The sequence below is a fragment of the Falco rusticolus genome, chromosome 3 (assembly GCF_015220075.1).
Source record: "Falco rusticolus isolate bFalRus1 chromosome 3, bFalRus1.pri, whole genome shotgun sequence".
Lineage (NCBI taxonomy): Eukaryota > Metazoa > Chordata > Aves > Falconiformes > Falconidae > Falco > Falco rusticolus.
Window position 1 is genome coordinate 62594738 of NC_051189.1, and position 24390 is coordinate 62619127.

General features: G+C 37.7%; 1 long non-coding RNA gene across 1 annotated transcript in view; it reads left to right on the forward strand.

Moving 5' to 3' along the window:
• Nucleotides 1-24390, forward strand: part of LOC119145227 — an 84729-nt gene that overhangs the window by 56183 nt on the left and 4156 nt on the right. The window contains exons 5-6 of the long non-coding RNA XR_005103351.1: nt 10798-10856; nt 17957-18048. This is a non-coding gene — a long non-coding RNA (uncharacterized LOC119145227). The remainder of the gene's footprint in view (nt 1-10797; nt 10857-17956; nt 18049-24390) is intronic.

Here is a 24390-nt window from a genome sequence, read left to right on the forward strand (position 1 = left end):
ACAATAGGACATGCTAATGTTTATTCAGTGTTTTCTCAAGCAGTGGCAGCGGTCCCAGTAGATTCCTATGACTAATGGCATTATTAATAATAATTGAAAATCTCGGGAAGGATTTGCTGTCCTATAAGAAAGCGATGGGAAAATTAGCCTTCTAAATCAAACTCTGCGCATGAATGAGTGGTGCTGGTGTTGCAGACCTGTCGTTCCCGATGTTGCCACTGGAAAGCCTGAGCAGAAGGCAGTGAGGAGGGGTCCCTCTTGTCCTGAGTAATGTCTCCTGGGATGACAAGAACTGCTTCATTTTCCCAAAAACAGTGATATATGTCTTGGCAGAGCTGTTCCTTGTAATCATCAGGTAACTGCATAAAACTAGGTATGAGCTGCATTTCCAGAATTTCTTTAGCCTAACTAAGAGAAGTAAAAACCAAAAAAAAGTGTGTAAAATTCTGCTTGTGCTCAATCTTTTGGTAACTGAGATGATTTTATAAGATCACTTCTTGGTCTAACTATGTCTGGGGACCTCTAACGCTGTACGAGGAGGAGTAGCAGAGGAGGACAGAATTGTCATCACTGTGTGGCCTCTGTAGGAGAGGCGGGCGCTGCCCTGTGCTGGATATGGCTAGTTCTCCTGGCTCCAGCTGCTGACCGAAGCCCCAGGCACCCACCCCGTGCCCTGCTGTAGGAGGGAGGTAGAGAGGTTGGGAACAAAGAGTATAGGATTTAGACGCTAATCTGAACCTTAAAATACGCTGCAGCTCAAATCCCCATTGTGGACATACCACATGGTGTTAATGAAGATCATCCTCAGAGTCTTCCTTAAGTCCATCAGCCTGTGTCTGGGCTAGCAAATTAAATAGGTGTACAACTGCTCTCTGGTTTGAACACCAAGTGGCATTGAATAACCTGCAATTAATTAATGCTATTAATTAAGCTTTTTAACCCTGCAGACCAGGGCATTTAACTGGCAATTGTGACCTTTGCTACCTCACAGACTCTGCCCATGAACGGTTTGGGAGGGTGCAGATTTGCATGGTCCAAAGTGAGCCAGACACTGCAATAAAAATTTCAACATAGATGACTTGGTTGCAGCATCTAGAGAGGTTTCTTGCCCCCCTTTACTTATGCATATAGAAGTAATTTTGTACTTCATAATTTTATTATTCATATTCTATAGAAGTACTTTAAAGGCACTGACAGTCCTTTTTAAGCTTTTCCTATAGTACTGTGTGTTTACCTGTCTGCTTTTGGTAAAGCTCCAGAGTCCACGAATATTCCCAGGTCTTTCAAATACAAGCGTCAAGTTTCAGGACCTCTCTCCTAGTTTTGAGCACTGTAATTATTGTACACTTGATTCTTCAGTTCTTGTCATCTCAGCAGTGGTGTAGGTTGTGAAATATCAGTCTTAAGGTAGCAGCAGACAGAAAGGTCCAATTTAGCTGTCAATCTTCATCTCTTTTTTGACAGGATTAATCTTACAATTCACACATTTATTCCAAATAAATTACATTTTTCTCTGTGTAATTGCATGTTGCTAACTTCCCAAGGGGTGTTTGATGAAAAGCCTTCTTCTGTTTTTGAAAGCACTCCTGTTTACAATTCCTTGTCTGTGCTAGTTGCAATCAAATAAGAAAACTGCTAGGAACTGAACGTCTCATTATCTGGCAGGTATTTAAACTGCACAGTGCACAAAAATATACCCACTTATGTACTTCAAATTTTTTCCTAGTCCTCTATTAAGTGAAGGAAGCTCTGACTTTCTGATTCTACTGCTTATTCTGTGTAACTTTATCATTGCTTCCTTGTATGGCTCCTCTGTAATCTAGATAATACTAAGCTTTTTTATTTTTTACTACATAGAAATCCTGCCAGTCTAATTCTCTGTGGTAGAAATGTGAATATCAGGTGAACAATTTTTCCTTTTGAACATCTGACTTCATAGTAAATTCAAAGGTCAGACGCTCTCCTGACATTGCAAAATGCCATTAGGTAAAAATGATTGAGATTATATAGCATCATCTTTTTAGATAACGTCTGTATTGTACCAGACAATTATGAGTTTCACAGTGTTAACAGAAAAATGAAGATATGCAGGGAGATGGGTATTTAAACTGCATAGTGCACAACAGCTTATTTTGCTCAGTACAAGTACCCAGACTCATACAGGTGAAACCTAAAGTATTTAAAAGGCAAGTGAGCTCTTTTGTTTTCACCCTTATGAAATGTGTTAATAAAGAATATGCTAAAGATGACAGAAACTTTTCATAGCTAAAATTTATAACAGTTTTATTTCCAAGGAAACATGGTGGGCCAAAATCCTTTAACTGACCAAAAGCATTAAATAAACCAGTTTGCTGGTGGAAATGGAATTTAAGAGCACATGTTCAAAAAAATAATGCAATAAAATACCTAACTGGTGCTTACAAAGTCATAAATGCCTAAAGTTTTGTGCAGAGATTTTCCAGAGTATCCGCAGTTGTGTGTTGGACCTTTGGAACCTGTGGAGCCTCCTCAGAAGGCTTGTTCAGACCAAGCTAACTGGTTTGGGGTCTTTCTTTGGTGGATTCTTGCAACCTGAGAAGTAAGATCAGTTGGCTGAGGCCAGAGAGTCCATAGATTATTTCTGGTTTTTCACTGATATTGTTAAAGGTAAAAGATATGCATTACCTTTGTGAGGATATGGCATCTTGGCTTGCAAAGACTGCAAAGTCTGAAAAAAAAAAGACTGCAAAGTCTGCTATACAGACTCTAGCTTTAAGCTCTAGTTTTGCAAGTACCTACATGAACAGTGAGGTGAGCAGATCATACAAGAAACGTTAGCAGAAACTGGCTTGTTTATAACATTTCCTATGGGCATGGTTTGCTGGTGTAGAGCACTGGCATTCTGAATCCCTAACTGCCTCTTCCACAATATAAGGGGAACTTCAGCACCTAACTGAACTGCCTAGTTCACTTCTAGCTGCTGCCTGTGTGCTCCCCTCACTGAGTGCTGGCCTTGATGTGAGCACGGGATGTCATCAGAGAACTGGTCTTTACCTGTTCCCCTTTGTAGGCTTTAATCACTGTGGTAAAATGTACTGAAAAAAGCCATCACAGCGCCCAAGTAGGTAGAAGACAGGATAAAGAGATGAGAGCATGGTTCTTTGCTTACCCAAACCCTTGCTGCTTCAGCTGTCAGGCTGCTTGAACAATTCTTTACTCTTTCCAGGAGGGTGTTTATTTGAATTTAAAACTTTTACTTCCTTTATGATGTTTATCATCCTATTGGCACTACTCTCTACTCCTGTGCTGCTTCCTCATGTGTTTCATTGCTACAAAATAGTTAAGATATTAATGAATTTGGAAAACTTTTTAATAATTATTCTATCATATTATGACACTCTTGGTTAAGAGAGAGTGTAATTTAGGCACTCTAGATTTTGAGGAAATTATTTTGGAAGAACTAGAAATTCTGCATCCAACAAAATAATTGTTTCAATGGAAGGAAGAATATATATTGATTTTGATAATTTCTTTTTCTTTTGCCATTCTTTTCCTGTATTACACTGTCATCACTTTATGGTTGTTTATTATCAGTTCATCCACTTGCACTACCAGTGTGCTACCCACTAACTTAACCCCTACTAGGAAGCCCTTCCCTCTACATTTATTAATTCACTACAGAATACTGTAAAAGATACTTCCATGCCTGTATCTGTTCTTCTCTCATGTAGTCCTGCAGGGCATGGGGAAGCTGTCAGCATGGAGTTGGTAATGGAATCCCTTTCCTAGCATATCTGTTCCGTTACTGGGCAGATCTACGAGGCAGATTTATTTTCATACTGATCTGTCAAGCAGCACCAGTAAAGTTTGATCTTTAGAAGTATAATTCATTCAGCATAGCTTCTGTTTGCAAGTTTTGATCTTCCTGCATTTTACCTCATGCCGAAACTTTTATTATTGCAGTCTGCAATCACAAATACCTTGCAGTTTTGCAGGCTGTGTAGACTATCAGAAATGACCACTCTAATTTGCATGCAATGATGGCAAGGTGCAAGGAAAGAGAGTCTGTTCCTTGCAGATACAGCTTGCTTTTAACAGCAGAGCATGCTTTCCTGTCACCGCTCCACTTCTCAAGTCAAAAGCTGTGTTAATGTGTGCCACAATTAATTGTTTGGAGATAAATGGATTTATCCAGCTGTAGAGCGAAATTTGGCTCAGTGCTGTTACCGTGTGTATTCTTCTACTGTATGGCAAAGAGACCCAGTCAGACAAAAGATTTACTGCCATAAATTTTAGAGCTCATTTGGAAAGTTTGGTCCATATACTACATTTATAACTGTCAAATCAGAAACCTTAAACGTATCAGCTCCTTGTTATGAATATTTTAAAGAAATTAGGTAACTACACTATTTTATGCAGTTCCTAATGCTAACTTAATTAAGTCTTAAAAGAATTTAGAGAGCTTAACCAGTCCCTCTGGAGGCTGAAAACCAGATTGTTTAAGCACAGAAACCTTCCTGAAAACAGAGGTGGTAGAATATTTGAGGCTTCCCTTAGAGAAAAATATGCAAACGGGCCTTTTAAAGCCAGGATAAACAGGATATCCCTTTTCTCCCACTGAAGATATCAGACATTAAAACATTTTTTTGTTAAGTCATTAAGTGATTTTACTCCTATTTTGTGCAAGCACTATTGAGTTTTCAGTGGTTGCTGGCTCAGTAGCACTGGTAGGTAAAATAAACAGTCTCTGTTTCTGCAGTGAAGTAAGCATGAAGATGGAGAGTTAGAATAGCATTGGTGGACCAGCATGCAAATAAATTATGTGAGTGCTTAATTTCACTCTCTTAGTTCCATGAACTCACAAGTTATTCCAATTACCTACAGCAGGTTTCAAAATGCAGATTAAGCCAAGCTGTATTAAAAGACCTTTCAAACAAATGAAAATATAAGAGATTAAAACAATAGGCAGGTTACATAGAAAGCTATTCAATGCATTGTGTTAAAAAAGAAGGGGGACCTAAGAGACAAGAAACTGTGATGAGAACAGGAATACTGAAAGTAACCTATGAGAGAAAGTTTTACATATTTGTGCAAAATGGTGCATCACTGAAAGGGAATATTCAAAGTCGCTTTCCATAATGCTGTTGGCTTTTGTCTAACAAGGAACATGCCTGAAAGAAAAACATTAAATTTAGCATGTGAATAAGGACACCAGCTCCGTTCTCAATTCTGCAGGTCTACCAAGGAGCAGCAATAACTTGCATTTCATTATCAGCTTAATCCTCAGTCTAAATTCAAACCAGGGAACCTTTTCTGATATGAAAATAGAATATAGTCACTGAAAATTGTATTTGTACTGTAACGTTGGCTTGGTTTATAGTTCTTGCCAACAATTGTAATTACGTTGGCTTGGTTTATAGTTCTTGCCAACATTTGTAATTATGGCATTGCTTTACTGTTATCTTTCCACTTTTTGTTTGCCCCCCCCCCCCCCCCCACAATCACAATGAGCCAACCCTACCCCAAAGGTTTTTGGCTTTGCTTCTGCTTTTGAAAATAAGAAAGTAAGAAAAAAAAATCCATCCTCCTGCAATTACCTTTTCCCTGTTCTTCAAATGCATAATAAAGAATATTTATGCAAAGCAAATAGTCAGTGCTCAAGAACAAGTTAATTGGAGTCTTTTCATAATTGGTAGTTTATTGCACATTTGTATTCAAAACCAGTCCCACTGTACCAGAACCTCCTGAGTTGTGGAAAAGAGATTCAGTGCTTTTATATTATATGCTTTTCTTAGCTGTCAAACCTAACTAAAGAATCCTCTACTTCTGTTTAGAAAAGATCTTCAGCAACCAGGAATAGGCTTTTACAGGTTAATGCAGGAAGTGGTGCTGTGTCAATATTACTGTCCCTTTCAGAAAGAGTGCAAGAGCTTCCCTCTCAGGCTTTAGGTTCATCCCTCCCAACTGAGTATCTTATTGAGAAGTATGACTTGGAGCTAAGCCTTTTTTTTTGGGTGGTAGCCTACTCCCCACTGTCTTCTCTTTTTAGATCCCTTAGGCTGTACTTCCAAAGCAGGGTCAGAACAATTTCTTTGCTCCTATTTTCAAGAGCTGCATGTGTATCAGAGTACTATAATAGTATTGTCCTATTTCTGTGTAAAGATTAGGCACACTTTGGTCTTCAGTAAAATCCTTAGTTCTTACATGCTCCCTGCCAACGACAATGAAGAGAAAGAAAAACAACCACCATCAACTCGTGTAGTTATTCTGTTGGCTATATGCATATCCACAAACAGCTGGATACAGGCTACTCTTCCTGCAACAGCTAATATGTGCTGCTGGGTAATTTGGCCTTGGATATTTCCCAAGTACAGTAGATGTAAAGGTTAAGTAAAAAGAAATCTATTTGTTCACAGATGTCAAACTGACAATGAAAACTGCTGAAACCTGGAATGCAACTCTTCCCATTTAATACAATCCATGTATCTAGCAAAAGTCTGTAGATCTTTAGGTACAGAAAGAATTTAAAACTAAGAAATGACTATATCCAAAGGGTACTTTCCCTCCCGGCTGCTCACCTCTGCACTCTAAATGTCTTGGTGTTGTCTCTGTAGTGCTTTTTTTAATGAATTAATCTTCACAAACTAATAATCTTTTCCTAAATTCCAATTTGCTGCTGCATGGACAGAGCTTGTTTTGCAAAGCACACTGTTTTTTGGCATCTTTGTTAGATGCAGCTGTGTGACAGGAGTAGCCATCCATACTGCAGTTTACTCAGTAGGAGAATACGTATGTACAGGCTTTAATTAGAGATACTGTGGGGAAATGCATTGCTAGATAGAAAATTCTTGTTAACAGCCTTTATTGCAGATAGAATCAAACCAAGGTGAATGTAACTATCAAAAAGGTATTTATGGTTGCAGGATAAAGTCAACATTTTGAGTAGCTAAAATGCATTTTTCAGGCTCAATGGATCTTAATGAAGAGAGAATTGCCTTCTCAGATGTATGACATAAATAAACACTTCAGTAGCACAGGAACTGTGTTTTCATCCCTGAGGGTTTACAAAAGACAAGGTGGGTTCCATTTAGTTATGTTTACTCCATAAGCTGTAGTTTGGCAATTGTTTCCATCAATATTATCTATCAGTCCTGGCTCTTTTTAAAAAACTTTGCCCTGTAAACCTTTGCCCTGTAAACCTTTGCACAGACCTCTGTCAGTCTGTTATTCCATCTTCCCTTCCACAAAATTATCTACCTACCTTGTTTATGTGCACCACAAATGCAACTCATGTTGGCCATCTCCAGTTATCACAAGACCATCATCTGGTGAATGTGTGGAGGAGCAACAGGGTAGTGGATACTGTGTATCTACTCTCTGCTGTACAGAAGGTTAAAGGAAAATCTTTAAGTGTGACTGTATTTCTTTTGGATGTGGTCTTAATTTCATTCTTCACAGAGTCTCTATTCTGTTGAATGTTTTGGTTTAGTTTGATGAGCACTGTTGGCTCTGTTTTCTGACCTCAGTAGCTCAAATACTAAAACTGAGAAAAAAAGTAATTATAAAAAAACTTTTTCCCGTTCGAAACCAGAATCCTCTCTGCCTCTGGGTAATGCATCCATTAGAAAGACCCACGTATCCACCCTTTCTTTATGGACTCATTAGTTCAAACTTACTGCCATGGCAACTTATGAAAGTGATTTTATATGTTATCATGCGTAATGCCAGGACACTGGACTTGATGTTTGAGATCTTCTAGTTTTATAATATGCTTTTATTCACTCAAGAACCAAACTCAGTTTCAAGAATAAAGTGAAGAAAAAGTGTACTGCAAAGCCTGGGCTCTGTGGAAATAAGACACAGGCTGCACAAATTCTTCTGAATATCAGCATAAATGACTTTGCCTGAAGAGCAAAACTGGCAATGCTACAGGTGAAACATGAAACTGGAGACTACGCAGGATCAGATGCAATCCTGTGGTCTCTTCTTCATCAACAGTTCAGCAGTCACCTGAAAGGGACAGAATAAGGATCTCAAAATCTGGCCTTCTGCTGTGAAAACAGCTAAGCAAACTGGGAATATTGCCAAAATGAAAGAAGGTAGGATAGCGGTGGGCTAGCCCATTGTTTGTCACTTGCATGTCTTATAAAACTAATGATTTTAATGATTCTATCTGTGAGTAGTCTTCCATCTCATAACTTACAGAAAAAGAAGAGTCTGGAAAAAAAGATCTTGCAAACTATTTCCAGTACAATTATAGGTGTTATTTCAGTAGTTGCTATGATAGAGAATGACATCTAGGTGGGAAAGCTCAGTATTGCCTGGCTGATTAAGCATTATTAGCACTTTTCAACTTAGAAAAAATGACAGAGCTGATGAAAGAGAGAAAGAAACAGATGCATCTTGCTGCTAAACCTTGTAGTGGGAAAAACATATGCAGTTTATTAAGCTGAGGTTTTGAAGTGAATCTAGAAGAAAGTCAAAAGACTGGCACCCTACGGAGATGAATAAGCATTTGTACAAAGCAGAAGGACTAAGTAAATCGCTTGGAAAAACAGCAGTGCGCATGCTTGGTGAGAAGAAAAAGCAAAAATAGGGTTACACAGGTACATTGAAGTAAATATAAAGGTACACCTCTAGACTCTGAAGTAAGCCTGGGTCTTGAGTGTGTTTTCACACTGAGACATCTCTGATCCATATCATTTATCCTCAGGTGGTTCAGAGGAGCTTTAAACCTCTTTTGAAAGGGTTTCACACAAACAGATGCAAGTTTCTTTTAACTCCAGTAACAAGCTGATGGCTTAGCTAGATTCTTTCTGATCAAAATCTGCATAATGTGACCCTGGCAGCAGCCAGGCTAGCAGTCAGCAAGGTGGCTGGAAAACATGGACCTCTGAGCACAATGTAGGATTTCAGCAAGCTCCCCACTTTGCAGCCTCAATCTAGCTAGAATATCATAAAGATGAATTAAAAGCACTAATAAAGCAGCCCTGCTCCAGTGTCTGATATGTTTAATCTCTAATTGTAGTAGAGAGAGAGAGAGGCAGAGTGAAGGAAAAAAATCTCAATGCTGTTGTCCATGAATGAACTAAAGCATTATTGACACTTAACCTTGTCAACGCAGATGTCTGCAATGCATTAGAACAGCTCACTTAACAATGACTGCTAGTTTTCATCTTTGTAACAAAATTGAAATTCTCCATATGAAATGATGAGAATTTGAACTCAATTATTGATTTCAACTACAAGAACATGATTTGTACCTTGACAGTAAAATATTTAAGTTATACTTTAGAAATGAAGAAATATAGTGGCCTCGTTCCTTTAAAAATCTGAAAGGTAGCTTCAAGTTGGATTTAAGAAAGTAAACTTGTGAAGTATAGAACCATCACATCCCTGTGATACCAAGTCCATGTATGGAATGTCTGCCAGTACTGTGTTGTTTGGTGGAAGGATATGAGAACTGGTTGTGCTATGGCCTGTCAAAAGATACCAGCATTGATGTAAACTGTGTCTGTTCAGGACACACTGGACAACTTTCAGTGATTGCTCATGGGATGTGGAGCTCTTTCACTGCTGACAGTCCATAAACACCTCTCCTGCACTACTTCAACATAAAAATGACAAATAAGAATTTGAACATTTTCAGGTGTAAAAACCGGAATGGAAGCCATCTATTTCTCAAGATTTTCTGAATCTTGACTGTGAAGTATGTTTTGATACCAGACTGACTTTCCTATTGGAATTTTGTCCTTTTTTCTGTCTTCTCTGTCAGTGTTCATTCTGTCTGCTGCAATCACTGTCTTCTGCTATGAGCTATCAGGCTGCTGCATTTTTGTGTGCACAAGCCCTTACTTCCAAAGAGAATCCAGGCTTTGTTTTACATTGTTAATAAATGAAAATTTACCTGCTATAAGAGATGTCTTGGCAAAGGCCATACTGGTGTTAAGGCAAAGCATTCTGCATTTACTCACCCTGCATGTTTTCACAGTCAAGAGTGCTAAATATGAGTCTGGACTAACAAGCTGCTCCTCTCTGGATTGCTGTTGCTACAGTCCCTCTTGAGTGCCCTTTCCATCTAGTTCATCCACATCTTAACTAAATATTAGCCCAAGTCTTAGTTTTCAGATCCACTGTCTCCTTTATATATTACTGCCATTCTCTCTTTCTCTGCAACTACATAAGCTGATTTCATTGAAGGAATTATCAACTATATAATCTTCAAGTGGTATTATAGGTGTATTTTACCAGTAAGTGTAAAAACTAGGTATCTCTTAGTATGACAGCAACAGAGAGGCTCATTGACTCTAAATATTTTGAAATTGGGCTCCAATTTTGAGTTATAAATTAAATTTTATAAAAGCTTAGGATTTTCACATTTGTTCTTGAGATTCAGCTGTGTAGAAATACATTGGACTCACAGATATACAATGACGCAGATCAAGGTTTTCAGTTTAAGCCTGCCTTTAAAATGTGCAAATGAAAATTTGCAGAACAGCATAATTACAATGCAACAAGACATACCAATTACCTCCCATTACAGAACAGGCAGACAGCTGGGATGGTGCTGTTTGTTATGTGTGAAGAGTGTGCTTGGGATCCTGTGGAGCACAGATGTGAATTGTCCCTGTCCCTGAGAGCTTACAGTGAAATAAAACAAACTGAGAAAGCCATATGTGAAAACATTTAGAATAAGAGGTTTATTAAAGATGTCATTGTGGGGGAGGGAATAAGGAAAACCTAGCATGCCAGATTTGCACTGCATTTTATAAATAATCTCTCTCTCTCTCTCTCTCTCTCTCTCTCTCTCTCTGGAAGATCTAGTGTTGTGTTTCTGTCTCATTCAGAAGTCCTACTGAGATATAATCAAAACAGTGGTAAGTCATGGCCATCTATTGTCTTGCTGCTTGGAAAATTCTGCACGCACATTAGCACTAGAAAATTATTCTTTGAGAACCACTCCTGATGTTTTACTTTTGAATGTGCAGTATCTAATGTAAGAGCTTTCAACAGAAGTCTCCTGTCCTTCAGGAAAAAAGAAAAATAAAGTTCACTGATGATTGAACAACGTCATCAGCTTAGCCTATTCTGTGGTATAACATTGTGTGGATAATAAGTGTGCTGGCTTTTGCACTATCAGAGAGAGACTTTCCGGAAACTACAAAGATTGGTATTAAATACAAGGTATTAAATATCATTAAATAGATGGCTTTCATTGAAGTATGATTGAATGAGTAAGATACTTGTAATTGTCCTACCAGGAGGGCTTGATTCCAACTCTTACACGTAATTCAGATCCAGAGGAAGACAGATATTTTTTCTCCTTCTGAAAGAAACTTGGAATTTGGTAGCAGTACAATATAAAAACTCTTAATAAAAGCTTCTAAAGGGACATTTTGAGTTACTATAGCCCTGCCATAGTCATTCCTTGGGTACAGTGTCTCCTGTCCAGTACTAACCAGTCAGATCCATGTTAGTCTTTGGTCTGCCTTAAGGACCTATGTTCAGGTCAGGGATGATCTGTAGTCTGTTGGGCAGACACAGGTCTACCTTTTCACTCTCTGTGGAACAAACATTTTCCTTAAATGTTTAATGAGCACTTTATAAAAAAAAAAGAAAAAAAAATTTTTTTCAGTGAAGTTAAGCGCAAGACCAAAAACTGTAGAGGGAGGCAAGAGCTAATAAAAGCCAGCAGAAAAATAATCCGTGGCTAACCAGCAACTGAAAGCATGGGGCAAAGATTGAACCCCTAGCTTATCTCCCCGCCATACTGGATCTTCATGCACTACTGGGAATGGTAATGTCAATCTCCCCCCATATCAATTTATGATACCCTACAAGTTTAAGAATTTGTGGTAAAAGCAATTTTAGTTAGGATGGTACACTGACAACCAAACATGTATTACAGATATTCAAGCATTAATGCTTAATTAAAAAAAAAAGAAAAATATAATATCTCACCCATATTATATTATATCATTTCATATTATATCATATTATATTATATCATATTATGTTATACTATATTACATTGTATTGCATTATATTAGATCATATTTCATAATATAACATAACACAATATAATATAATATGATGTGGTATGATATGATATTATGCTTATTATATTATTATATTATTATATTTATAACGACAATATGATGATAATTGTATGGAATTATGAAAAGATTTAAAATTATGATGTGTCTGTTATTATGGCTAACAACATTTACTTGACATTGAGTACCTGAGGCTTTATGATTAGGAGATTTTCACACCAATAGAAACCTGCAGGAGCAAAATCACGGACTCAACGACATATCAATATGATCCTGGTTGAAGCCACTATACTTAAGTTTCTGCAAACTTATATACAATATTAATATTCATACACGCATCACACCTTAATTCTATGGGTTACGTACACTGTTCAAACGCTGCTATACAGATACTAATTGATTAAAAGCATACAAACAGTTAGTCTCATCATTAAAATTGTTGACATTCTTGCGGTCATCAGTTCCCAGCTCAGCTCCTGTTCTTCTGCCTGCTTAACTGCCAAAGATCCTGTTTTCTTCGTTCCAGGTGTCTTTCTCGCACAACATGCAGCCTTGCTGAGCAGATAAAACTTTTAATCATATCAAGCTGCTAAAGCAAGAGTGACTTTTGATAGGCCAGGTGTCCCTTTTTCTTCCAAATACATTGCCACAAAACCTCACTTAATTTTACAGATTTAAAATTCTTAGATATTATGTACACATGAACACATCCATACACACCCATATATATACACCATTGCTGAAACGGTCTTTAAAAGTCACTTTCATTATAATGTATCTCTGCAAGAACCTATTTTGGATCATATCTTTTTTGAGATTTAATATATTTGCTGCAAGCAAACTGCTAAGGAAATAATTGAAACACCACATTGCCAGATGGCTGGATTTGCAATGGCTGCTGACTTTTTCATACCAAGAAAAATTTTGTTTGTTTTATGAAAGCTCTATGTAAAACCTCTTCCAGTTTAGTCAGAAGGTCAAATCCTGTGCATATAAATGGTGTGGTCTCCTACAACAAAGAATTCAGGTGGTGGGTTTCCCTGCATGCTGTAATTCTGAATTGCTTACTTGGAATAGCCTAATGAGAACGGTTTTAATCTGAGTTCACTACAAGTACTATATAAGAAAAAAATGGATAAAGAATTGAACAAAACAGCTTATGCTTAAAATAGTTAATGGATACTAGCATATTTTTTTTCAGCTAGAAAGGAACACATTTATAAAATGTATGGGAGTAACAAATTATCTTTCAGACTTAGCAGAAGGAGCAATTAAGCTTCTTGATTTAGTAAAGGCAATGGGAAAGATGCGGGGAGGAAAGGGCCTGAGGCATTTGGTGATATGACAAATAAGACCTAAATAATGCAGTGTTTTCTCAGCTGTAAATGCAGATGTTTGCAGAAGTGGCACAGATGCTCATACTTTTACATGTAGGATTCCCTGTACTGACATTTCTGAATACAGACTCTTTTACTAGCTATTTATCTCTAATGTGCCCAGAGAAGCAGGGCTTTCTATACATTTCCACATCCCCTTCCCCAATAAGCAAGGATATTTAAGAATGAATCAGTTGTCTACTGTCTGATAGGGAAAATCCTCCAAAGGAAAGAAAGTTTTGTTTAAATCGTATCCTTCATGACAGTGTCTATCTACATGTCACCTTGTTCAGCCTGTGTAAATTGGCATGCTAAAAGTAAGGCTCACTTCTCTACAGATGTGGATGAGATTTTAGTGCATGTGTGCACACACTGGGGAAGTTTTGATAATGTACATGGAAATATCACTGGGGAAGCATTTGTTTCTGTCTTCACTCCTACTTTCAAACACTGTTCTCTTTTCCCTTTCTGTCAGGGACATAGTGGTATTGCATACTGGCTACTCTCATAGCTCTTATCCCTAATTGTCACCTGTCATTAAAAACAGGGAAAACCAAACCAAAACAAGAAACCCCACAAGAGACTGAAGAAATACTGCTTTGTCACAATTGTATAGAAAACCTTGAAAACATCACTAAAGGCAACTGCATGTTACCATTCATTTGATAATGTTGCTCGAGGTCTGAAAATAACTGGTTTGAGTCACGTAAAGTGACCTGTGCAGTTTGTTGTGTACCAGCTTTGGCACCAGTAATGATGCATTCAGCATCAGCATTGTTTCTTTTTTTCCTGATTACTAGAACATTTAGGAAAAGAGGAGGAACATTTTTATTTTTACTAGTTTATTTTTGGTTAGTTCCTCCAGCACCTTTGTTTGCAAGTCTGTGGGAATTCCTCTTTGCCAGTTTAAAGAATTTAAGTGAAGAGCACAAGGGCTGCAAATCACAGCAGCCCAGGAGGCCATGCACACGAACTCCAGTGCCCTAAATGGTGGTGTTTGAGAGATGATGTAGGACTTCTGATGGGTTCAAAATCACTAAAGAAGAAACAGCTGAATTAATTCCTCACATAAGTATTCCAAACATGCAGAAAGCATAACAGGTGGTTGAGCCTTCTAGCTGCAATTAGAGCAGCACACAAAAACTTGTTAGACTATTTTCAGGGAAATAGAACATCACTGAAACACTCTGTTCCAAAACAGATTTTTCAGAGAAATTGTTTTGGAGTAAACTCTTCTTCAGGACTGAAGAGGATCTTTGTACTCTATGGTGTGGGAGTTAGATTACTTTAGGACGTTTGGGCTGTCTTGTTTTACCCATAATAATGCTAGAATAATAGAATGAACGGGGCTGAAAAGTTGTAGGCATCTGCCCGGAGGGTCATGGGTCCCTAGGCAGCAGAGGTACATGCTAGCAGCTCACCACCATTGCAGCAGGCACTGTTGGAAACATGTTCATTGCCATCATTTCCCAACAGATCACTCTGGATTCTGAAAGCGGAATATAGCATCTTCAAGGAAACTTAGGTCTTGTACAGGGCCACTGTTTTCAGTCCCTTTGAGAGATCCTGTGACTTCTTTCTAAAACTGGTGCTCCATGCATCTTCTGTCATTCTGTGAAGGCACTGGCCTAGAAGTATTAGCTTGCAGTAGGAATTACATCATCTGAGCATGGATGCAATGTGTGCTGCACATCTACTTAGCATGAATGCTATTTGTTTGGGTGGAAAGAAGAAATGTCTAATAGGTAGCGCAAAGATGGAATACACTCCTAGAAAATGGCAAAGCCATTTGCTAGCCTCTGGAAGAGGCTATACTGCTCCCAGCTCTTCTGTTGCACTAGATCTCTTACTCAGAGAGCCTCAGGAGTGCACTCAGGTCAGAAATGTCAAACTCATTACTCAAACCCTCTTCTACTCATTTATTGAGCAGATGAGTGCTCAACTGGTCTAAGGGAAGTAGTTGGCTTAGCAGAAACTGAGACAGAAATTTGACTTTTGGAGGGTGAGGCTCCTACCTCATCAACAATGAACTGAAAGATCTTTTCAACCCTTTTCAGATATGTTGTGGTTATATCATGGTAAATTACCCATATGCTTCTGCAATGTCAACTGCAGCCAGCAAGGCTGATTTAAGACAGTTTTAGGGATGTTGTAATCTATCACTACAAGAAGATGGTGTTCCATCTGCCTATCATCTATCTGTAATGGACAGCACTGTCTGCCATAGTTTTCCACCATTCTTGCCTGGCTTCTTTCCTTGTTCTAGCACAGCTGATGCATGAGAACCGCCCTTTTTTATACATATATAAAAAAATCCCAGCAAAAACAACTGGATCAGTTTTAATCAAGGTGTTTCACTACGTGTTTGTACCTCCATCTGGTATGGCAGAAATGAAATGTGATGGAAGAGTAAGATATGGGGTGTGTGTAAGAATAGGGTCTAATGTGGCAGAGGCTGATTAAGCAGCTTAAACTAAGGTTTTTTGCTTCAGTGGGGTTTCAGTGGTGTTCAGCATCTACAAATGTTACTTATGGGAATTTGCATATCTCAGCAGCTCTGAAAATGACATGACAATGACATGACAATACTCTCAAATTTTAGTGAGGCAACAGTTTTTGTCCTGGACACCTTCCAGGGACCAGTGTCCAACTTCTCACCTATATCTTACAATAGGGCTTCAAACAAATTACCCTGCTGACGTTAACATGGAGAAAATTCCAGACTGCTATCTACTTGTGCTCCTTGGAATAAAATCTTAGTCATATCTTTTGTTTTTTCTGCAAATTTTCTTTCCAATGAAGGGTCCTCTTATTTCATGGTATTGTTTCATCACTTCTTTTGTTCCTGTCTGTTTCATGGCTTAGGTGTATGGATGGCATTTTCTGTAATCAAGGTTTTTTTTTCATATCTAAATAGTCTAAATCTCCTATGTGGGCCTTTATAAATTTATTTTTTAAACTATATTTTTGCCTGCTGTTCTTTCTTTTATTTTCTTTGTTCATTTCCTACCTTTTGTCTCTCTTTATCTTCTATAATTGACTGGTCCATTAACAGATCTTTATTCTTTTTAACATTTAAATGCAGAATAGAAGTATTCTGTGGTGTTCACCACTGTAAGATAAGCTCCAGTTTTAATATTCTTGTCCTGGGTACAAAGACTTGCTTACACAAGCGAAGGACTCATTCTCCACTGCACTCAAATATACCAAGTTTAAATTACACTGATAGCTGTGCAGGAGATCAACTATTCATAAAGGAATTCGATTGGGTGCCTAGTGGCTTTTCAAAATTACTTTCTGAGATCCTATGCATTTCTACTTCAGATCAGATAGAAGTACCTTCACAGAAAGGTAGTATATCTAGTCCTGTACTATGATTGATGCCTAAATCTCTGAAGTTTAATTGTGCTTATCAAATTGCCTTGAATACTGAAAGTGTTAATAAAACAGTCAAGCTTTATCAATTCCAGAGCTGCCAGGCATATCATGCATTGAAGAAGCACAGCTTTTTCTCTAACTTCTTCGCTCCTTGCCATTACCCCCCTCCCACCCCTGATTGGTATGTATACACATTGATAAGATCCCCCTGAGACTTTCCTTCTGCAGGCTAAGCAGCCCCAGCTCTCTCAGCTTCTCCTCACGAGACAAATGCTTTAAACCCTTATTTTACTCTTCTTTGTGGCCATTCACTGGGCTGTCCCCAGGCAACTTGTTCTCTCCACCTGTCTCTCATTCTGGGGAGCTCAGAAATGGACCCAGAACTCCAGATGTATCTCATCAGTTGTGAGCAGAGGGGAAGGACCACAACCCTCAATCAAAGGTGCACTGCTGGCTGGTTGTAAACTTGTTCATCAGGACCCTCTGGTCCGTCTCTGCAAAGGTGCTTTCTATGAGATCACACTTTTCTTAACATAGTAGTACAATTTATTAAGTGGAAGCTTATTGTGCATGAATGCAGCTCAGATGTTGCCTAAGCAAGGTAGGTGTAGTTTACTAGAATGTATTTATGATCCTTTTTTGGGATAAGGATTCTAGAGCAAAACCTTCCAACAGATAGTTAAAAAATCTTTAGACATGTCTGGACTCTCATAGCTGCAGCAAAACATTGTTACATCAAATGGTCTGATGTCTATAAAGCTGCCTACAAAAGTAAAATAAATCTTTATCATGAGGGAAAGAAAATGGGCCCATCGGGGTTCTGCTATTTTATTTCTTTTTTACTCGAAATGAATTAATTAATTTTAAACAAATGAGCCTAGGAATTTTATGTCTGGAAATATCATACTGAAAAAAATTCTTTAGTAAGTTGCTAATTTTTCTTTAGTGAATTGAACGAAACCATTCTGCAATGAGTCTGTTGTATTATGGAGTGCATCTAATTGGTCTCATTACAGCTCCAACTGAGCTTAAGAAAATAGTTTTAAAATTTGAATGGATAATTTTTCACTTTGAGGTTACCATTGTAATCTTCCATCTATGTTTTTAAGACAACGAGGTGGCAGTTACATTTTTCTTGCTAAAACATTTCTACACATTGCATTTTAGTATCTCCACTTATCTTATGTGATTCTTAAGTGGATAGAGGCACCTCAGGAAGAAGCTGTAACATTCTTAAAAATGTTTCTCATTGGGAATTGGTGAGTATGCTGCCTACCCATTTTGAAATACAAATGGAAAGTGACTCACACAAAAAATGTGTTCAGAGGGATGGATGTACGTGACAAGCATGAAATGTCATGCAGACCCTTGTTCTCACTTACCAGAGATTTCCTTTGGGTACTGCTCAGGGCATAAACTCTCAAGCCTGGAAGGACCAAACCACCCATACAACAGGTCAGGGAATGCTGAAGAAGCCCAGATGCGCTTCTGATGGTGAAGAATTGCTTAAGTCTCTTCTTGATTTTCTGTGAGGAGGTGGCTGGCATCAACTCAGTTGTCTTTCACATAACTGACTTTAATCCCTCTGTGTTGTCATGGTAACATGAGCCTCTGATCAAATGAGCCTTAATCACTTCCTTAGAAGTCAACCTCTCTTCCTTGTAGGAAAGAACATGGGACAAGACCAGGATTCCACCACCCCAACCCCCGAAAAGTTCATACAATTCTCTTGAGCACTCCATGTCAATTTTCAAACATCCTCTATGCAGTTTGGGGTTGTAATATTACAAATGTATGTGTGTATGCAGGGGAAAAATATCGGAAGAGGAAAATGCACAGCAGTAAACACATAAAAGCCTCTAGCTGAATTGTGTAAATAGCACTATTGCATACGGATGTATGTTCTTTGGAGTGCAATGCTTATCAGATTTGCAATGGGTTTAAGATATCAAATAATTGCATAGCAGTCATGAGTATGCTATATTCTTCTGGATACAAGGAGGTTACAGGGGCATGTATAAAGTGCTACTACGGAGCAAAGGACTAATGGGTTTTGTCAAGGCAATGCTACATCAGCATTTTTTTTCACAAAACTGCATTATTAAAAAGGTGTTTGGTTTTTTTATAGTCTAAAACAACCTTGCTACAGTGGGCTGAATACCATAATGTTTTTCGACATTATAAATTACCTCATGCAGAGCTCTGTTCTGGGATGGCAAAATTACTTCTGGTTTCTAAGCTATTATATTTGAAGGTAGTTCTTCTCTCCATAATAACACCACAGTGTGCATGTAAACATATCTTCAAGGAGGAGCTTCATAAAAAAGAAAATATTAGCCAACCACTGGGAATGACTGAAAAGACGAGTTTTCAGGAATAATTCTGGGATATTATTATTTTTTTTTAAGATATCATAGTAAAATTAATATGGGGGTGCAGAACAACTTGATGGAAACCTACTTAATGAAGGAAATTTGGGTATCACGGTGGTGAGTTAACCTGATGCTAGCCGAATCTATGTGTAAAATAAAAATTTGGGGAAACACTACACTGAGAGAGAGAGACAATTCCTCATATTAAAAATGATGACCCCCTTATCTAAGCAATAGAAAGACAACAGAAGAAATAACCAAAGAGTTTAAGTGTACTCCAAAAGACAGTGAGCCTCTGCAGAAGAGATGTGAAGGATCAATAATTCAGATAGGAATGTTTCTTCTTTTTAAGGTAGAAATAAAGGAGAAATCACAGAGGTTGCAGTCACAATACTTGTTCATTTAAAAGATAAAATAGAATAAAAAAAATCAGTAGAACCTATCCTTCTATCCAAGCCAAACTGTTTAGTAAATCAAAACAAGGGGGACTGTTTTTAACGCATTCTTGGTCAATAATCTCACACAAAATTGTGGAACATAGGCAGTTGCCTATATAAAACTAGAATATATCTTTGGCAAATATACCATCTCCTTTACTATATTTCTGTCAACTATCATACAAAATCAAAGGCATTTCAGTCTCCAGCAGAGCATGTTTCAATGGTGCATTGCTGCTAGAGCCTTTTTGGAAAAAAATCCACATGGCATTTTCTGCTTATTACTTGTTGGTTACAGAATAAAGGAAGGAAAGAGGCAAAATATGATAAATAAAATATTTAGGAAACTAATGCAACAATTGTGAAATCAAGATTTTCTTGATGTGGTTATAGTTGCTTTCTGAAAAATGGAATACTTTAAATTGTTTAATTAAACCTATGGATAAATAAAATGTTAATGAACCCCTTGTAGACATAACTTTTATGCAAGTTTGTTGGTCATAGTGTGAAGCTTGTGTGTGAAAGGTTAACACAGGATCTTGCTGTGGATTCTTTCTTTTGATGTTTTTGTCATTACGGTGTGAGGAGGAGGGGAAGACTCTCACAAGAAAGCTGCCACAAATGGTAACAACACACTTACTGCTTTATTTCTTAATCTAAATCAGAAGATGGAGAGTTTCCATTTCTTCCTTAATTTTTCTTCATTTCTTTAAGTCCAGGGTTACCTAAACATAACTCACTTAGCAGTACTTCTTCCTTAGAATATTTATCATTTTTATTGTTAGGTAGTGGGTCAAGGAAAAATAACTTTTTCTATCAAATAGCAATATCCAAATCTGTTCTGAAAAGCAAGAACACAACTGCTCATTTTCTAACAGTTTTTGCCTATTTAATTTATTGTATTATCATTTACTATTCTTGAGAAAGATGAGGAGATGTCACAACATTCATCAATTTCTCTTTGACTTCACAAGCCCACTGCTTTTCACTGAAGGCTTCATCATGTTTTTACTCACTTTGAAGATGTTATTTTCTAAAGCAAACTTTCCCTCAGGTAGGAAGCTATCTGCCATTCAACATAATTTTGCTCTCTACTAAGTATTTATGAAATTGAAATGGAGCCATTCTGTGTTGCAAACATTTCACAACTGTATTGCTTCTTTGGCTTAAAGTTCTAACACTGCAATTATTTTCTGCAGATTGATATTTCAGTACTTGGTGATAATAAACAAATTAGTTGAGAACTCAGCCTGGATACAATTTCAAGACAAATATAACTTGGTGATTTTCATTTGAAAAGCATTGACAGTTATGTTGCTTCCTTACTTTTAGGTGGCTAGGTTCAACATATTCTTAAATGAAACAAAAAAAAAAGGAATAAAAAAAAGGCAGGCAGGAAAAATGGTTAAGTATAAATGAATAAACCAATAAACCAATATAATAATAATAATAATAGTAATAATAATAGTAATAATAACAATAATAGGTCTCTAGTTAGACAGATTTCAAAGCCCTGCGTTTGTATTTTAGCATTAATTTAACACTGGATATGTTGTGTGAGAATGCAATACTGACAGGATGTTTTTTATTCACAATCATGTAACAAATGTACAAAATTTTAACTAGTTTTTATCTTTGATGCCCCCCCCCCCCCCCCCCCCCCCCCCTTTATCTTTTTGCATGTTTGCCTGGTTGGGAACCAACAAGGTGTGGAAGAGAAGAGAAAGGAATACATTCATTGTGAGCTTTCTAAACAGATTTTTTCTCAGATTGCTCAATATATTGTGGATCATCTGTGGCCCATGCACTACAAATGGGGTAACACTAGTATAGGGAGTAGTAAGAATTGCATCAGAAATGTTTTGAGGAAAGGAAAAAACAGCTGGAGTCTCTTGGAAGCCTTGGAGAGTCAGAACTGTTTGGTTAAATCTAAAAAAACAAACTAAAAAAAGAAGACAGATGATGTAGTTAAAAGGTAAGTTAAGAGAAGAGAATGTGTAGAAAGACCATGTTAGGAACAAGGTCATCATTCCTGCTGTTTTCACAAGAGATAAAGGCTGTGAAAATATTTGTGTCTGATCCAGCTGCCAGTCTGAACAGCTTGTAAGCACTGAGGTGGGAAACAGGATACAAATCTTCAGGAAAGGAGGAGCTGAATGAGCCCTGCATTGCTGGCAAAAACAGTATGCAAGCGCATTGTCCAAGGAGATCTCAGAGCTGGAGGTGGTTTGTGCATCCTAAGAGCCATCACCAGATGTGAGTGCAGGGTCCATGTGTGAAAATAAATGCTCTGATATTGCCTGTGTTAAGATTGTTTCACTGTTTATGGGAGGTCAGAGTAAGCAATAACCAGTCAAAAGGCATTGATTATAATTGGAAATGCTTCTTACCCTTATTTGCATCCTAGAATAGAGACCTCGTTTTGCCTTTCTCCTGTTACTACTGTCTGATTTTCAAACTGGAAGTAAAACAGTTTTTGTCACAAGTGCTCTCAAGAACAATCTTGTCTAGGTGGTAGTCTGATTCAAAAAAGAAGCAAACAACAAAAGCTTTGTCTGTTCTGAGAAAAAAAAGTAGGTATGCACTGCCAGCATTACTGCTGTAGATGAGACTCAAGGTCCCCATGGCTGCAGAGCATGTTTCCAAGAGATGTTAAACATCACTAGCTCATTTAGTTCCAGCTCTCTGAAACACGGTATTCATCTAGAAGTCGCGGCTATTTGGCTGAAAAGTAAGACAACTCTTACATTTAAAAGCATTTGCTGTAAGCCAGCTGAAGCCAGCATCAGCGCATAGAAGGCTGGTCTGCTGTAGTGATCGTCTGTTTGAACTCAGGCACTGGAAGAGATGGACCTTTGGACATACCTGTCACTGGCAGTGGTGGCTAACAGTGGGAATGAATCACCTCTGCCCCAGTAGAGTCCCAGCATTTAATTATAGTAGAAACAAAGTAGCTGAGAACTCATCCTGGATACAATTTCAAGACAAATATAACTCTTTTGTGACTGAAAATGTGAAGCATGGAATCTGTGAAATGCAACCCTTTCAGGAACTTAGTGTGGCCACTGCAAAGACTGGAAGAACAGTGAGGCTTTTTCTGTGTCCTCTAAAATATGGGAAATAGATATAATATATTCTTTTGGTAATTAATCTTTTAAATATCTGTATAAACAATGATATAATTACAGCAATAAAAAAAGTTCAGTTCTGACAACCTTCTTTGTGAACAGTTTGTTGTCTGCTTTGATATATAACTCTAGGGATGAAAGCACTTTCCAGAGCAAAAAACCACCATTATAGCAACAATAAAAAGGAACTTGAAGATTGTGACATTCTATATGACAGTTTTCATCATAATATGATATTAAATCCCATAACTACATACATGTAATTATTATAGACGATATGACTTCTTTATTTCACAGTAACAGTATAATTGCACAGTCATAAACAAACTTTCAGGGAAGGCTTGTCTGCTGCCATCTGAAGTGATGGTTTGCTGGGGCATAGAGCCAGCCTAGCTGCTAACTGGCCCTACAAGATGAAGTTGCAGCCTTCCTCCTCCTCCCTTTTCACCTGTACTTTACAATTCTGGCTCTCACCTTTCTTCCCAGAGGGAGCTGCTTCAGTCTCTGCCCAGACAGGAATCTAGGCTTGTTTTTCCACTGGGTGAGTTGCTAAGAGAGCAGGAGCTGGCTGCTAGCCCAGCTCAGGACATTTTTTCTTCTTACCTCTTCAAAGCAGGCACAGGGAACCAGTCCCAGTGTATGCTTGCTTGCAGATTGGTGAGAACAGGTATGTAGGTCCACAAGAAACTATAGCTATCTGAAGCTTCTTCTTTTCTAGGGAGTGGAAGGACATGAACATATGAAGCTCAAGGATTACTTTCCAATTCAAGACATAAGACTTACAGAGCTCCCCTAAAATATTTAGATCTTTGAACACAGAGATCTCAAAGATACAAAATTTCCTTATGAGCCTTTTTTTTTCTTGTGCAGTGGCTAGGATGAACCAGAAGAGCTATACTTTGATTGCTCCCATGTATGGCATTAGCAGGGTCCAAATTACAGAGAGGCTTTGAAGATAATATCAGTTTCTTAGTTATTATTATCCTGGTAATTTGATACATGTATATTTAAACAAAAATTCATATTTTCCCTTTTTATATCAGGTTTACAATTACCAAAATTCTGAATTATAACTCCACAAAATTACATTTGAGGGATTGACATTATGGGGAACTGATGGACAGGTGAAGAGCTGCTATACTGCTGAGGAACTCTGCATCCCCAAGTCACATTGAATTCATATCATATTATATAATTTACATTATATTGAATTATTTTAATCCATACATGTATACTCTATAGTTTAATTTACATTATTTTAGATTTGTATATAATTTTGGTTATACTAAAATTACATTAAAATTATAAGAGTATGGTACAATGGCAGCGCTTCAGAGCTCAGAATGTACTGCATTATCAACAGAGTTTTAGTTTTAATTAATATTTATAAGGGTGTTTGGGCACAATGAACTTCAATGCAGTTGCAAATGCACTTGAGAGCATCAATTTTAGGGTAATTTTATTATGGGTTAAATGCTAACATCTCTACCAACTGTTAAGAGAACCTTGCTCAGTAATTAGTACATTTACTGTATGGCTCACTAGTATTTCCAGAAGCTGGGCTGAAAGCAGGCAAGAATGGCAGAATCCGACCTAACCTTTCAAAACTGGCACACGATGCTTGAAATACAGAATGGAAAGTGAACTCATAAGTTTCACTCAGT